This window comes from Cupressus sempervirens, chromosome 11 (genome assembly GCF_028749045.1).
Source record: "Cupressus sempervirens isolate cs-2001-9-10 chromosome 11, ASM2874904v1, whole genome shotgun sequence".
NCBI lineage: Eukaryota > Viridiplantae > Streptophyta > Pinopsida > Cupressales > Cupressaceae > Cupressus > Cupressus sempervirens.
The window spans coordinates 705,364,686-705,382,224 of record NC_143128.1 but is presented as its reverse complement, the minus strand read 5'-3'; the positions used below and the strand labels follow the sequence as shown (position 1 = coordinate 705,382,224).

The 17,539-nt window shown below is 34.5% G+C and overlaps 1 pseudogene; it reads left to right on the top strand.

Annotated features, from left to right (window-relative positions):
* Nucleotides 1–9,158: 9,158 nt before the first annotated feature.
* LOC149531648 (ubiquitin-like-conjugating enzyme ATG10) lies at nucleotides 9,159–15,747 on the top strand (annotated as a pseudogene).
* Nucleotides 15,748–17,539: the final 1,792 nt, after the last annotated feature.

The following is a 17,539-nucleotide window of genomic DNA, read 5'->3' as shown; positions in this document are numbered from 1 at the left end:
TCTGACATATAATCTGGTGAAAGATCATCAACTGATGGAACTTGAACATTGATGTCTTCATCCAAGATCATTGGAGGCTCATACAACTTTAGATTCTCAATGTTGACAACTGAGTAAATTTTCTGTATGGAGGAAGGTTAAGGTGGAAAGCATTGGTATCGATCTTTTCCAAGATCGTAGAAGGACCATACCGAATATTCTTGAGCTTACTTCCTTCACCTTGCATTCTTTCCTTGCTGATATGTAACCAAACTCTGTCACCAACTTGGAATTGGTGATCAATGCAATGCTTATCATGGTGAGCCTTGTATTTTTCTTGGCTTTGCTCTAACTGTGCTTCTACTGCCTAATAGATTGCTTGGACCTTTTGGATGAACTTTAAAGCCTTTTCTACATCATGGCATCCATCAATAATTTCATCCTTCCCAAAAGAAAAATCCATTGGTGTCTTAGGCAAGTAACCAAAGCAAGTCTCAAAAGGAGACCTCTTTGCAGAAGAGTGTGCCGCATGGTTGTAAACATGCTGCACATAGTGAAGAATTTCATCCCACAACTTAGGATGTTTACTACAATAACCTCTAAGTAGATGCACAACTATCCTATTCACTACCTCTATCTATCCATCAGTCTATGGATGGAAGGTTGTACTCTTATTCAGCTTGGTGTCCATGAGTCCCCACAAAGATGACCAAAATTCCCCTAAGAATCGAGAATCTCAAACTGATACAATAGAAATGGGTAACCCAAAATGAACCCATACATTTTAAAAGTACAAATGAGCAGTCAGTTTAACTTTCTTTTTACAAGGCATTAAAATACACATTTTTTTGAACTGATCAACTACTACATACAAATAATCATGATCCTTCCTAGACATAGGTAAACCTCCCACAAAGTCCATAGACACACTTTCCCATGGATAGGATGGTACAGGTAATGGTGTGTACAAACCCAATTTCCTATTACTTGGTTTGCTAGTTGCACACATTACACATCCTTTTATATACTTGGTGATAGTTTCATGCATGCAAGGCCAGTAACAATACTTTTGTAATTGAGCCAGTGTCTTACTTACCCCAAAATATCCTACAATCAAAGAGGTGTGTGCTTCATGGATTACATGTGCATGTTCATCTTTAGGAATGCATAGTTTTCCCAAGTGGTACAAAAAATTATCCTACACATAGTAATCTTTCTCTCCTACATGTTTACCTTGGATTAAAGTTGCATAGATATCCTTAAATTTCTCATCATTAGCATATTGTTCTTGAAAACTTTCATGAATCATAGAACTATTCTGAAGGATTAACAAAGCATTCTTAATAGGAGACCTAGAGAGCATATCTACTACTTTGTTATGGGAACCCTTCTTATATTTAATTACCAAATGAAACTGTTGTAGAAAACCCATCCACCTAAAGTGCCTACTTTGTTGCAACTTCAATTGTGAGTGAAAATATTGTAGTGGTTGGTGATCAGTGTGGATTATAGTTTCCTTTCCCATTAAGTAGTGCTTCCATTTTTTAACACTCGAAACTAAAGAATAAAGTTCCTTGTCATAAGTAGGATAGTTACTTACTGCTCCTAAAAAAGTTTTAGAGTGATAGTAGACTATTTTACTTCCTTGCATGAGTACAACTCCCATGAAAAACTCACTTGCGTCTGTCTCAATCTCAAATGGTTGATGTAAATTAGGTAGAGCCAAAACTAGTGCAATGCTCAACTTTTACTTTAAAGTATCAAAAGCCTTTTTTTGTGGACCTCCCCACTAAAAATTTGCCTCAGTACTAGTTAATGCATGTAACAGTGATGCAATAAAAGAGAAGTTTGCAATGAACTTCCTCCAATATTGAATTGCACCTAAGAAACTCCTGGCTTCTATAACTATACTTGTCTTAGGCCATTTTACAATACATTCGACCTTCGCAAGGTCTACTTTCAATTGACCATTCCCTATGACATAGCCTAAGTACACTAAGGATGTCTTTGCAAATTCACATTTTGACATCTTTACATATATTTTTTATTTTCTCAATATATCAAGAACTTTCTTTACATGAATTACATGATCATCCCAAGACTTACTAAATACAAGAATATCATCTAAATAGACTATGACAAAATCATCAATAAAAGGATGAAAGACATCATTCATGACTCTCATGAATGTAGCTGGTGCATTACAAAGCCCAAATGGCATAACTAACCACTCATAAAGTCTATGTTTCATCTTAAAAGAAGTTTTCCAAATATCACTTTTTGTAATTCTTATTTGATGATATCTGCTACGTAAGTCTAGCTTAGTGAAATAAATTGTATGTTTCAACTGATCAAGTAAATCATCAATTCTAGGAAGAGGGTACCTGTTCTTTACCCTTATCTTGTTCAAAGCCCTGTAATCAATGCACATTCTCTAAGTCCCATCTTTCTTTGGAACCAACACAATTGGAGAACCACAAGGAGAAGCACTAGGATGGATAACTCCTTTCTCGACCAGCTCTTGAACTTGCTTCTTGATTTCTTCATTTTGCAACACTGATAAGTGGTACATGCCAATATTAGGAAGTGGTGCTTCTTTTTGCAACTGAATCTCATGTTGTATCTCTCTCTTAGGAGGCAATCCTTTCAGTTCCTAAAACAAGTCATCGCAGGCAAAAACAACTTTGACCAATTCAGCCTTATGTTTCGGATCACATCCCTTAAATGCCTTAGATGTTTCATCTTCTTTGGCTCTTACAAGCATTAACAAAAAGTTCTCACTAAAGTTGACTAACCTTTTCATTTGACCAACATTGACTAATACCAGATTAGTCTTAACATTATGTGCTTGTACATTTTATTCAATATTGTCTTTAAACAAATGATACTTATTTTCCCCCCTATAGAAGATAGCCTATTGATCATACAAATAGGGACTCCCAAGTACAAGACCACACATATCTAAAGGGAATACATCAACTTCTACCTCATCCAAAAAGTTTACAGTGATAGAAAATATTAACTTGCATTGTTTAGTTACCTATAATTATGCATCATCGCAAACCCATCCAAGAGGATATGGTTTTGGATGAGGTGTTGTAGTCAAGTTAAGCTTTTTAAAAAATTCCTTAGATATCAAATTAACTTGAGAACCCATATCAAATAATGTATCGACCTTAGTATGCTTGATAACAACTCGGATGTGAAATAATTCATTCCTTTGCTTATCATTCTTAGGAGTAGATTCCTTACTTGCACTTGCACTAATGCGAGAAGAACTTGTAGCTGATGAAAGAGATATACCTTTTCCTTTACCTTGAATCTTGGTAGCAACAATCTTTTTCTCATCTCTAGAGTTAGATCAAAGATCTTGTTGAGTTATAGCAGCAGTCTTTTGTTTGCCTTTGTTTCCACCAAATTACTTCGACCTCTTTTCAGGATGCAGCTTCCAACACTTAGAATCATCATGCCCTTCTTTCTTGCAATGTGAGCATGTGGGTTTCTCACCCTCTTTCTTTACTATTTCTATCTTTTTACCCTTTCCTTTTCCTTTGGACTTTTCCTCAGACTTAGATGGCTTTTTATCAAACTTATCAATGAAAGTACCCTTACCCCTTGATTCTAAATGTGTTTCTTGGACACATACTTCATCAAAATTACAAGGATTCAAAACAAGAATAGAATGCCTTAGGTAAGAATGAAGACCACCTATATACATGAGTAAAGTGTCCTGGGTATATAATAGGACATTTAATGAAATAACCTTTTTATGAAATTTTTGGTTGTAATCCTAGATAGGCTGACCTTTCCCTTGCCTAAAATGTTGCTAGTTCATCATTAACTATTGCATATGGCCTAGGGGATAAAATCGCTTCTTTAAAGCAGTAGCAAATTCTGACCAAGACAAATTGAACTTACCATGCTGTGAAGTTTCATCCCAAGACCTACTCTCCCACCAAGTTAGAGCTACACCACCTAATCAAAGAGTGGTTAATTGAATTTTGTCAACATCATCTATAAGCTTCTGAACTCTACAGTAGACTTCTACTTATTGAATCTAGTCATCTAATTTCATGACATTTAACTCCCCACAACATTTTGGCAAGTCAAACTTTACATCCAACTTGATTCAAGGCTTATGTCCACCCTTAAAAATATTAGAAGACTCAAAATGGGTAGAAGAAGGAGAAGAGGGGGGAGAAGGAGATGAGGGAGAAGAAGGAGAAGATGGAGGTGTCTTTGGAAAATCACGATCATCACCTTTCTTTTTCCCTTTTTCCTTTCAAGCTGCACGTCTTTGCATCTTCTCTTCTCTTTCTTGTACCAAAACTTCCACCATTTTTTGCAAATTTTGAAGAGTCTTCTGAATCCTCTTATCTTGAAAAGCTTGTCCACCACCTTCATCTGCCATTTGTGATGATGGTTTAGTCCTTCGTTTTCCAATTTCAAGATTGTATTCCTCAAGTTTTCCTTTGCCTTTCTCAATCTTGGATCTTGTTAGCATTCAAATCTGTAATACTAGTCCAGCAAAAGCTCTTATACCAAATTTGATTTAATTTCTAAGATCTAGGACTATTACAAAGAAATGCTAACTATTTACTTAAAGTTAATTTAAACCTTTAATGAATCAAATTAACATAATTGAAATAAGAGAACAACAAGATTAAACTGATAAAAGAGAAAATGAGAGAAAGAAGATGCAAACAATTCGATCTCGGAGTTCATCCATATGGACTACGTCTCCGGGTCCTACTCCAATAGGGGAACCACTCTGATTATCTCCAAAATTAGGTGCAAATGTTTACAAAATCACTCCTTTCAAGTACAATAGCATCATGCTATTCCAAAGTACAGAAATGATTACTTCACAAATTTCCCTCGCTCTCAGCATTTGGATGTTCTCTTCATTTTTTGAATGCCCTCTAAGAGTCTCATAACCCCTTTTTTATACATGAAATTAGCCAAAATAAGGCTATAACAACATTTTAAAAAAATAACCCTTTCCCCCCTTTGAATTAACCTTTAGCCATTTTAAAAAATTTGGCTTCATGTCAATTTTGGGGCCAAAATCTAACCATAAACCTTATTTTACTAAGGTTAGGCAGGATTTAGATAAGAGATAAATAAAATAATGCGCATTGTTATCTTTAAGTGGTGAAATAGTGCAATGGAAAATAAATATTTTGAATAGCCGGTGGTTAGTAGTTCAAACCCCATTGGTAGTGACCTCCTTCATTCGAAATTAGCGACCAAACCTATTCAAACCTATATTGTGCATTAGTATCTCAAACACAACTTGTGGTGAGATGGCCGCGAGGTAGGTTTTAGAGGCCAGTGGTCAAGGTTTCAAATCTCACTAAACCTTTTTTGCCACCCACTGCCCAAGCTATCATGCTGACATCATCCAACTTTATATTTTTACTTGAATTTCAAACTGCAATATCTTTCACATACAAAGTCCTTTTTTGATGAAATGAACACTATCGAAAAGCTCTTAACAAGCTCTTCAATTTGAAATCCATTGTTGACCACTTTGGAGATGATTATTTTTTCACCTTTTGGTGACCTCTATACCTAGTTTGACCAACCTTTGACTGGCCATAACTTTTGCATACATACTCTATTTTTGTCCATTAGAATTGCATTGGGTCTATAATTTCAAGGAGTTTAATCTGATGCTGATTGTTGGAGTTTTGGAGATACTTTAATTTTTTTATGAAAATATCCCCCCGAATCATATCTTGACACATTTGATAAAAAGATGAGCTACCTATTGAGAGATAAGGAACATAAGACTTTGTATCAGGCATTCATGACAGCAATAAAGATTGAAAATACCATAAATTATGGATTGACTAGGAGTCATTTCTCTAGAAATGTTTGTTGGAAATATGAGATTCAAAGGAAGAATCAATGTCATAAAGAGTGTTTGATTTTAGATAAAAAATAGGTACCCCCGATGTTGTCAATAATCTTGCTAAAAATTTAGAAGTAAAAACATGTGAACATGAAGTCTCTTTGTTGCAAAAGGAGTTGAGTCTATCCTTGTTGAATTGAATGCACATGTTTCCAGTATTATAATAGCAAATAAAAAAGTTAGTTCACTTGATTAGTTATATATACAAGATATAAATTCAGTCATTCCTTCTCCTATTGATGAACCTTATTTTATTGAGAATGTGGTTGACTTTGAAGTTGAAAGGTATTCATCTCAATATGAGGACAAAGAAGCTGAAAGTTATGTTTCAAGTAATGAAAGTAAAGTTGTTGATCTGAAATATTATAAAGAAGCATCATGTGAAGTCAATGATGAGAGTTGTTACTCAAGTCAAGAAGAGGATAGTGGTAGTAGATGTTTTTCTTCATGTGAATTTGATGCAAAATGGGAAGAAGAAAGCAATGATGGAAGTGAACTTTCATATCAAGGTAAAGGTATGAATTCATTTTCTAAATCTAAAAGAGAAAATGCATCTCAATTTTTGCATTATACAAATCAGTTAGTCAATGAATAACTTGAGAGTGATTTATCCTCAAGATATGAAGATAAAGATATGGTTAATCCAATTGATGCTAATAAATTTGAATATGAAGATCTCAAGGAAGGGTTGTCAAGTGTATTTACATTAGACAATAAATTTGCAGCATGTAGTGAGGTGTTTAGGAATGAATCATGGTCTACCCATAATGGTTATCGTAAATAATATAATGAAGAGAATGTAATTATAGATACTATATGATTGGTAGAATAAATAGAAAGTGAGTCTTCATATAGTTATGATTTTTCTTCATATGCTAAGAGTCTTCATGAATATGAAATGGGTAGTGAGTTTAAAGTGTATACTAACACTTTATATGATGAAGATTTTGATGATGATCAGCCCATCTTTTGTGCAAATGTTCAAAGAGAGTCATTACATGGAGTTAACAATCCATTGTTTGAAGAAAACATGGAATTTCCAGATTTAATCAAGAATGAGTTTAATGATGACACATTGTCCTACTACTATAAGAGATTAGATTTTTCTTCTTCCAAGTATAACAGTAAAAATGATAATGATGTTGCATCTCATGATATGGATAACAAGGTGTTTTATGAAGTTATTAATGAAAATCAACATGCACCTTGTAATGAGTTTTATGAAAAATACTTTAAAGTGACAATTAATCCATTTGTTGCTTTTAAAGGACCATTTGAAGACTCTGCATTAGTTTTAGATTCTGACATTGATGATAGTTGTGAATATAAGTCTAATTTCTCATTCAAGTACCATATGGTTATACATAAGGATACACAATTTCATGGTATGTGTGAACCCTTTCTCCAAGTTGAGTATAAAGCTTTCATATTCAAGACTGATAGAATGCAATATTCATTAAATGAAGAGGATTTTCAGTTTGAGTCTGATCTTTTTGAGCATGCTGATCAGAACTTTCATAATGAGCAAGTTGTAGAAAATGAAGCTAGTATTTATGTGCTTTATGAAAGTGAAGATGTAGATTGAGTTTGGCCAAGTGAGTCAATTTAGAATGTTAATATGATTGATCAAACTAATAGAAATAATGTTTCCAATTTACCTCATGCACATTCAGATGAAAATTAAATTTATGATAGAGGTAAAAGCTTTTGTTGAAGTTTAGTGGCCTGGGGCCATCATGTGTACATAGTAGGAGTAGTTATTCCTTACTTTCAATAAAGTTGTTTGCGAGAATCTTTTTCTATCAGGGGAATGGTATGCTTCTTCCAAAGATCTAAATCCTTGCCATGCCCAAAATGGACATGCATCCCCAAATATAGCCACTGTTGGGACTCAAAATTGAAGCTCTAATTTTGAGTATGATTGAAAAATCAAGCCCTATAAATTCTTTTTGATTCATCTATACCTGACTATCCTTTTGAGGCCTAAGAGGTTTTTCATGAATTCCCATTTTGAGCAATGTCCAATTCTACATTTTTGCTTGAGTGTCAAATAATGATAAGAGGCTATGTTTGCAATTGATTATATTGCACCTAGTGATGTTTCATGAATCACCACTTTGGAAGTGTTTAGTGTCCATATTAGAGAGCCTATGTGTCAGATTTTGAGTTGTTTCAAATTCTTTTGACTAGGTTTTGAATCCCTCAAATTTGGTCATTTATTGTTGTCATGCTAATATGAATTGTTCAAAATTCTGGAAGGCCCTGTTTGACTTGTTATAAAATTGACCTAGCTGAAAAAAATGCTAAAATTCTTTTTACATCATATTCTAGAGGTCAAAGACTTACTATGTTTCAATTTTGAGCTTATGAAAAATCAATTTGATCAATTTTCAAATGCAATTTGTGATGTTTTACTAGTGTCAACAAATACAGATTGGTTAGTACCCCTATTCGTGATGTCATAACTCAAGATCCATGATAGATGAGATTGAATGGATTGTACCATTTTTTGTACTCCAAAAATATTTGAAGTTTATGAATTTTGAAATCTTGATGAATCCATCTACACACTTTCCTAGGTCCATTCCATTTGTAAAAACCACTTTTTGTCACCGTGCCCAATTCTGCGAATTCTGAGTAGCCCAATTTGATCATTCACCAAGTGCATCCTATTATTCATCATGAATCCTAATCATAGAATTATACTCTTCTTGTGATAGTGAATGAGAACCCCAATTTTCATTTCCCCAAGTATCAGTTTGCCTAGTTCTCAAAGCCAAATCTGAAGACATTTTATTTTTTTGACATGTTTGATAGCCAATATCTTTTGACTAAGAATTTTTCATGAGACAAGATTTTGATAGGGTAGGAGTATGTGGAATAGAGAATCAATGTGTTTGATCTTAGACCCCAGTTGAGTGTTTATGTTAGTTTTTAAAGCCAGTGAAAAGACCCATGGCACAAAGTTGATAGTTTGCATGAAAGGTTAAAAATTGGTTTTAATGATTGAAGAAATGGTAAAAATTGACTTCATTCAATAACTTGAGTTTAGTGGATCAATTTGAATAGTCGCATGAAAATGAATTTTTTTTACTCAGACCCACTTTGGGGGCTCAACTAATTGCATCAAATTGAATAGAAATGTGAGGGTGTGAGCATTTTAAATAAAGAGATGGTTTAGGCTTAGAAGTGTGTGTCAATTGATTAAAATGAGAATCAGATGACTCAAATTAAATGATTTATAAAGGGAACAATGCATTACATGTCATCCAAGTGGTCTCCATGAGAGAACATCAAAGCATACATTTCAACAAACAATCTAGATAATTCTATGCAACAAGCATATAATGACATTTGACACACTATTCAAATTCTGTTTGAGAAACTAAAATCAACATATGTAGGATCATCATTTTGTTGTCATGGAAAATGATAGCATGTGGGATGGTACCCTTAGTCTAGGAGATTTATAGACTATATCAATGAATTTAATAGATAAATGGGCAATGTGTGAGTCCACATTTCAACCATGGAGATGAGAGCCTTGTCCAAAGTTACCCTGGGGAGTATCTCATAGTGAAAATGGTTATTTGTTGCTTGAAAATGTCCATGTTCACAACTTAAATTTGCAACATAATGTAGCTGAAGGTGAGTGTGAAGTTAAGCAGGGAGAAGAGCCCTTGGATCTGGCCACAGTAGTCAATAGTCTTCATTATGAACCCCATCTCTACACCTTTCATATTGTCTATAACCTTTCTTATAAAGTTCCCATGCTTCTTTTTGTGGTTATAGTATTGATGGGAGACCACTTGAGTTGGAAAAGACCAAAGAGGATCTTCCATCACATTCTTGTTAATTACTAGAGAATTCAAAGTAGACATTTCTTACCTAAGAGGAGCATCCCTATTTGAACTGACCATGGTATGTGCTTCATCCTTGTGGAACTAGCAAGTGGATGGGCTTTCTTTTCTCAAGAAGAACATCACTAAATGTCAATCCAACTACTATAGTTGAATTCTCTACCTCGCCAAGAGTCATGATCAATCATCTTGTGTGGACAAATTCCAAACTTTTTAAGCATTCAAAAAAATAGGGCACTATACTCCTTGGCTAATAGAACATCTCATTGCACTAGGCAAGGAACAATTTCAACATTGAAAGAAGGTTTGTAGATGCAAGGAGTGATAGTATTCCATGTTGGAGCAAGGGTGCCAAAGAAGAGCTCCACATCAAAGGAACCCCATGCGGCAACCTTCACAATATTTAACATCAATTACCTAGAGTGCTAGTTATAAATACAAAGACTTTCTTGATAGAGAAACAAGCCATAGGGGAGGAAGGTGTTAGTGGTGAAAGCCCATGGCATGGGAAAGAAGGGAAAGAAAATGACATGAGGAGGGTGAAATCAATTTTGTTTTTGTTTTCATGGTAATGTTTTTACTTTCCAACCTGCTGACTTAGGCAAAATCATAGGCTAAGCCTAAAAACAAAACCAAATGAAGCATGTTCATTAGAAGAAGGCCACAGGAAACCTAGTGTAGAGTAGTGTAGATTAAAAATGCTTTTGTCATGATCCATTGAATGAGGAGGCAACATGGATATTTCAAAGGAGGACTCTTGGTTTCTTTATCCCACATATGCTGTGCTAGAGAGTTTTATGTTTTTAAATCCTTTTACACTCATAATGCATAATGTCTATTAGACATGAGCCTTTTGAAAGGAAAGCCTATGTCATGGGGTCTATAGTGGATGAAAGTTGGCATGGGATAGATAAACTTTGACTAACAAAGTAAAGGAGGAAACTTGTCAAAAAAGGGCCAGATTCTAGTGTTCATTATGTCACCACCAGAAAATGGGAGATTTTCTAGCAAGTGACATGGGAACCTCCCAAAAAATTAGAAATCTAGCAAGAAGTGTGGGGCTAGGTGGCACAATGACATGACAACAAGGTGTTGTGGTAGTGACATGTCAAGCTAAGGAGCATGAAGCAGAATCTACCAAGTGGTAGTGTTTGAATGGACAAGGAAGGAGATTGTCAAAAAATGGCCAGAATTTGGTAATCACTATGTTGTCATTAGAAAATGGAAGATTTTATAGCAAGCAACATGGAAACATCCTAGAAAGTTGAAAAACCTAGTGAGATATTGTAGAGGATGTGGGACCCACCAGTGACTACAGGGCTTATCACAATCTGACACATCGCGCCATCTGAATGGTGGAGGGAGATATAAGAAGATGTTCTAAAAATTAATTATTTTATCTCCTAAGTTTTAAGCATTCAAATCTCCATAGATAAATATTTTCTTTAAATCGTGATTTCTCTATAGTTTACACTATAATTTTTTTTTAAAAATTTCAATCTCATCCATTTAAAACTACTCTATTCATAGTTGGGGACCTAATTTTTACAATGGCTACCAATGGGGCACTTTTTGTCCAAAACATGCACCCCAATATACCATTGGAACTGGGATGAGCTGAATTTTCCAATTATGAGGTTAGATTTGATACAAATATTGATTAGTTCACTCTATAAGTAGATTTGTATTTTCTAGGGCATTCTAAGCAGAATGGGTAGAGTTCATCATTAAGCATCAAAGTAAGTTGAAGGGAAAATATTGAAGTTGGTTGAAGCCTAAATGAATTTTGAAAAAGTTTTCTTTCTTCTAGAGGTCATTTTAAACTTATTTTTTGCCTTTTCCTTTATTCTAGATTTGGCATCAAAAGTAGTTATTATTCCATCAAGGATCTGAGATATTTTTTATTCTTTTGGGAGGTCAAATGATATAGAATTTGATTTCCTAGTTGTAGAGAAAGATTAGAGAGATGTTTTGTCACTTCTAGGAGATGTTTTCAAAGTGGACACATGTAAGATGAATTGCAAATCCAAGAATTCACCCTCCTCTATATCATTCTCTTTCTCATTCTTTGTATAGGTTCTAGTTTTCACTCTGAAACTGGTTGGTTCCAGTTCTTGATATGTTTTCATGACTATGATACCATATTTTTCAGCATAATTCTCTTGTATGAACAAGAGTACTTAAGATAATATTGCTAGTTCTGATCTATTAATTGTTTTTATGTTTTAAATTTCATGCATCTGAATGTATAGTTTCAAAGAAATGAATACAAATGATCAAGAATCTCTTAGTTTTATTCTAATTCTCATCTCTTATCTTCATAATATTTAATCTTATGTGGTTTAAGGACAAATAACTAAGACCTATTTTCATTCCTTTAAGGTTGTATGTCAGATATGTTTTGTTGTTGGAACAAAGGGCCAAGTAAATTCTTGATGTGTTTGATAGGAATGTTGGTTATTTTGAGAAGGATGCTTCATAAGGATGAGGTTTCTATGAACACCAATGTCTAATCAAAAAATTGATAGGATAGATTTGATGTTTGGGTGTATGAAGTGTCATGCCCGACTCCTTCTTTTGGTTATTCTATTTTTATGACTTAGCTATGATCTAATTTCTTTCAGTTTGATACGTTGATTGTTCAATCAGAACTTGGTTATATTTCTTTTAGCCAGAACATAAAACTTTTGTTGAGTGTGTTTCCGGTATCAGCACTACTTTATCTAGATATGATAGATGACTTATGATTTTAATATGTTTCATTAAGAGGTTTCAAATACCTGACTTTTTCAGTTGCATATATTAGATTGCTTTAAAGGAGTAAACGTTTTAAGTTCTTAATTTAATTTGAGTTTTTAAGGTTTGAAAACATGATTATAAGAAGTTATAATGTTAGGGTATCAAGTATTCATGAGGATAAACTTTACAAGGTTTATGCATATAAAGTTAAAAGATTAATTACTTCCTTAGAGGTGATTTTGACTTGGTATATTTGCAGATGTTGTGAATAGGGTTAAATATATTTTATTGCATCTTACCCTAAATTGGTTTTGGTTTCATGTCAATGGTTCACTTGTTTAAGCTAGGGTCTTATTAACCGCAGATGATAGAACATGCATATTAGTTTGTTTTGGTGATTTAGTCTTTAATGCTTACAAGATGTGAATTTCACATTGTTTTCAAATGCCAAAATGGCGGTGGTAATGGGTCTATTTTATTGTACCCAGTATCACTATGTGTCACTGTAGCATTAAAAGCAATATTAAAGAGGTATTATGGCACTCGGTGTTCTGTTGATCATTTCCTTTGCAAGAGGGTTTTCTATTAAGGTTTGGCCGGAATCATGGCCGCCGTGCTTTGTTTGGCATACACTTGTGATCATAGTTGCAGTGATTTTCAGAAACATGAAAGTATTTGTTGGAACTATTTTCATGTATATGAGGCTGAGCATCGAGATATTACTCACAACTAGTTTGTTTATTAAGCTCTTCCATCTCTGCATTTTGAACTTTGGTCAAATTCGACATTTTGGGCTTTGCATCAAGTTGCATAGCAGGGACTGTGTTGAATAGTTGTGTCTTCTTACCTCACGTAGGGGCAATTTCTTACCCTTCACTCTCTTTTTATTTGCATTTCTAATTTGTCTTGTTGTACACACATGTTTATTATTTACATTGTAGAAGTATCTATCATTTATGTGTGGGGAGAGGCAGAGTTGGACTCTATGTTATGGCGTAGCTCTGTGTGTGCCCATACCTAAATGGGAGATTTAGTAATGTGTTTCAGATTTGTCATAGTTTATATGTTTATGCGGTATTTTAGATTTGTTATGTTGACATTGTTAGCTTTGTAAGACCGAGGGTTAAGTCTTAGGAAAAGGGATGTTTATGGAATTCTCGACATAGTCATTTCGTCATACAGTTTGCTTGAAGTAAGGTTTAAGATGCTTCAATGATATGCTAGGTTTAGCGATTCGAGTTATCTTATAATTTTATCACTCTATTGTCATAAACTATACTATTGTGAGATAAATAGTATAGAATTCTATTTTGGTTGCATAATATAGGAAATTGTGGATAGTCGGTAATAAGGTTTTGACAATGTCACTATGGAAAAGACCGTTTGCATACTCTGCAATTTTTGTTGTGTTTGGACAAATAGTCGTATCTCTATCGATATGTGTTGTTTTAAGTAGAGAATGGTGGTTTCTTTGGATTAGGGAAACTAGGGATTTGGTTGAGATAGTTTTCAAGAACTATCGATTTGGAATGTTTTAATTAGCTGTCGAAAAAAAATTCCTTATTTATTTCACCATCTATGATAGCTAGCTGATAGTTGAACATTTTCTATATTGAATAGGATATAAAACGGCTTATGATCATTTGATAGTCATATGATAATTGGGAAACTTTTAGTTGACAGTGATTATTGGAGAACAATTAGTAAAATGCTGATATTTAATTTATTTGATATAACAATAGATTTTATTTATTTGATAATTGTCGATTCTTTGGATAGTTTTATTTCACTCATTTATAAATAGTAGACTGGATAGTATTGTAAAGACGAAGAAAATAGAGGCTAGTTATTGAGATAACAGCAAGGAATTTTGTAGGATGGTGTTGTAAGTTTTAAAAAAAGTATTATTTGTATTTGATCTTACTTTCTTGATATTTCAAAAGATAAATTTAGATTGTTATGACAGTGGGGTTAAATAGTATAGAACTAAGATCAGTAAGTATCATTAGGTTAAGATGACAGTTTAATGGTATTTACTGGTACTTATTATTATATTATTTGCTTCCATTGTTATAGTAGTCTAGATTTACCTTGGAAATAGGCAAGTTAAGATGTGCTCAAATGTATTATAGGATGTAGTATCATGTTGAATACTGAATTATAACTCAAGCATGTACATTCTTAGAAAATATGTTTGACATGTATTTATAAGAATAGCTGTGGTGAACGTATATCGAGGTGGCTGAATTTGGTTTATCCTATTTAGTTAATTAATTCAGCAAAAATTATAAAATGAATTATTACATATAAGATAATTGGCCTTACCTATGACTTAACCCATAAGGTTAAGGACGGAGTAAAAGGTCTATCTCTATTCTGTCATGGACAAGTAAAATAGAAAAACCCATTATGTGTTGACTATGAGCATACCATACATGAATGAAAAATCGTAGTGCCATAATGATGACACCTTAGTATATATATGTTTCATTTATGTGTTATTGTTAGTGCAAGTTTAATTTTGCATTGTTAAGTAATTGTTTAATTCTTGCATAATAATATCAGATTGGCATTACATTAGATAGATTAGAGATATGCTTTTGGATATCTATATGTTGGTACTAACATTTATGCAGATGGATTTCGCTTTTAAACTCAGTATGTACTGAGCCCCTATTTGTGTTATGTTGTATTCTGTGTGATTTTTAGGTGCTTCGAGTTTCAAGTAGCTAAGGATGTTTATTGAAGTTACTTCTTGAATCAGTATTTAGGGTTCATATGTTGGACATAGGTGTCTAGAGATGAAATTTTACTTCATGATTGTAATGAACTCTTTTTGTATTCTTATTGTAATGGTTATGTATTTGGACGACATCCTATTGCATATTGAGATTTTCAGATTAAGATGGGTTCAAGCTATGTATTGGTACTTGAATTAAGATGATTTCTAAAAAAAAATTATTGCAATCATTGTTCATTCTTTGTTGTCATTTTTATGGTGGTGTGTTTCATTTTGGTATCAGAGTGCCAGGTTAGAATAACCAGGACTCTTGGGTTATAGGGTTTAACCTGTCATCGATGCGTTATTAATAGAACTTTTGTTTTTAGGTTGCTATTATGCCTCCCATCACTAGAGGAACACGTGGACATGGCATTCCTGAGGATAACCTTGCTGGCAGGGGCAGGGGCAGAGGCAGGGGCAGTGTTCGTGATAGAGGACCTAGGTATCAGAATGATGCTGCAAATGATTAGCTTGATCAAAATGCCGGGGTTGGAAACAACCAGGATAACCAAGCTGACCAGGCTATGGTACTTCAGAGGATTTTGGAATACCTTGATAATATCGAGGCTAACAACCAGATTCCTGGTGGGGGAGCAGATGGAAGGAGACCTCTTGTGCAGAGTATTAACCTTCCTATTGAGGAAGATCCAGTGGCAAGAGCCCAGCTCAAGGATTTGTCCAAGATGAAAGGGCCACTATTTTTTGGTACAGAATAGGGTATAGTGGCAGAAACTTGGCTATTGGATATTGAGTGATGTTTTGTCTTACACCATTACATGAGTAACATGAAGGTAAGATGGACGGTGATGCATTTGAGAGGATTTAGTTCCTTGTGGTGGGAACAGGATTTGGAGAAGCTTGGCATTGATATCTCTGTAGTTACTTAGGAGCTCTTTGTTGAGCACTTCAAGGAGAGATTCATGTTTGAGTATTGGCATCAGGCCTGTGCTGAGGAATTCTTTCAGATTATGTAGTCTGGCTCTTTAGTGGAAGTTTATGAACGTAGGTTCTTTGAGCTTAAGAAGGTTTCTAGGTGGGCTGAAAATGATAAGACCATGATTCATCATTTTATCAGAGGGCTTATGCCCAAGATTGGGGAGGAAGTGAGGACTTTCTGACCTTTGACTATTTAGGAACCATCAAAGCAAGCAAAGTTAATAGAGATGAAGTTTGGTTATCATGGGGCTGCTTACAAAACTAGTATGAATCCACCTTATTTGGATGTCAGTAAAAATGAGAAGCTTCCTCAGAACAGTTTGAAATCAGGATTTTCTGGAGGGAGATTCAAGAAGAGGAAGTTTGATAAGAATTCCAAGGTTTTAGAACAACTTAAACCATCTCAACCACCTCAAAGTGTGCAGAGTAATAAGCCATTTCCTAATCCTTCTGGTCAAAACACAGGATTTAGGAAATTTGTTGAGTGTTTCCATTGAGGACAGCTAGGGCATTATCAGTCTCAGTGTCCTAATTGGGATAAGCTAAAGGTTGGACCTAAGCTAGCTAGGTCTGAAACAACAGTTGGTGATTCTGCCAGGAACCATCGTATCTTTGCAACTTTGGATCAGAAGCAGGCCGAACACCAGAACTTGATTATAGAAGCTCTAGGTAATACTCAAGGTATGAAAGTTTCTATCTTATTCGACTCAGGAGCTATAGAATCATTCATTTTTTCTATTTTAGATACTCATAGTGGTATTCCTGTGGTTAAGGCAAGTAATAGTTGGCAAGTGGAGTTAGCGTCAGGTTCTAGGGTGTGTACTGATTTGATTACCCCTGACTGTAAGATTCTTATGAAATCTTTTTCTACTTCAGTGAACCTTAGGGTTATACCTTTAGGGACATATGATATAGTTTTGGGAATGGATTGGTTAGAACAACATCAAGCTATTTTGGATTGCAAGGATAAGACAATCAGCTGTGTTGATGATCTTGGATCAGCTAGAATTATTGCGAGAATCAAGAGACCTATCTCTTTGCAAACTATTTCTGCCAAGAAATTGGCAAGGTGTGCTCAAAAAAGCTATAGTTTGTTTGCCATTTTGGTAGATGACTTAGAAGATTCTGTAGATGGAGGTTCTTCTCTCGATTATCTCGTCTTGCAGAGTTTTTTTGATGTTTTTGTTGAGGAGATTCCTGGGATACCACCGAAGAGAGAAATTGATTTTTGAATCGATTTAGTACCAGGAACAGAACCAATTTCCAAGACTCCATATAGAATGACAGCTCAAGAGCTAGTTGAACTTAAACTTTAGTTGGAGGAGC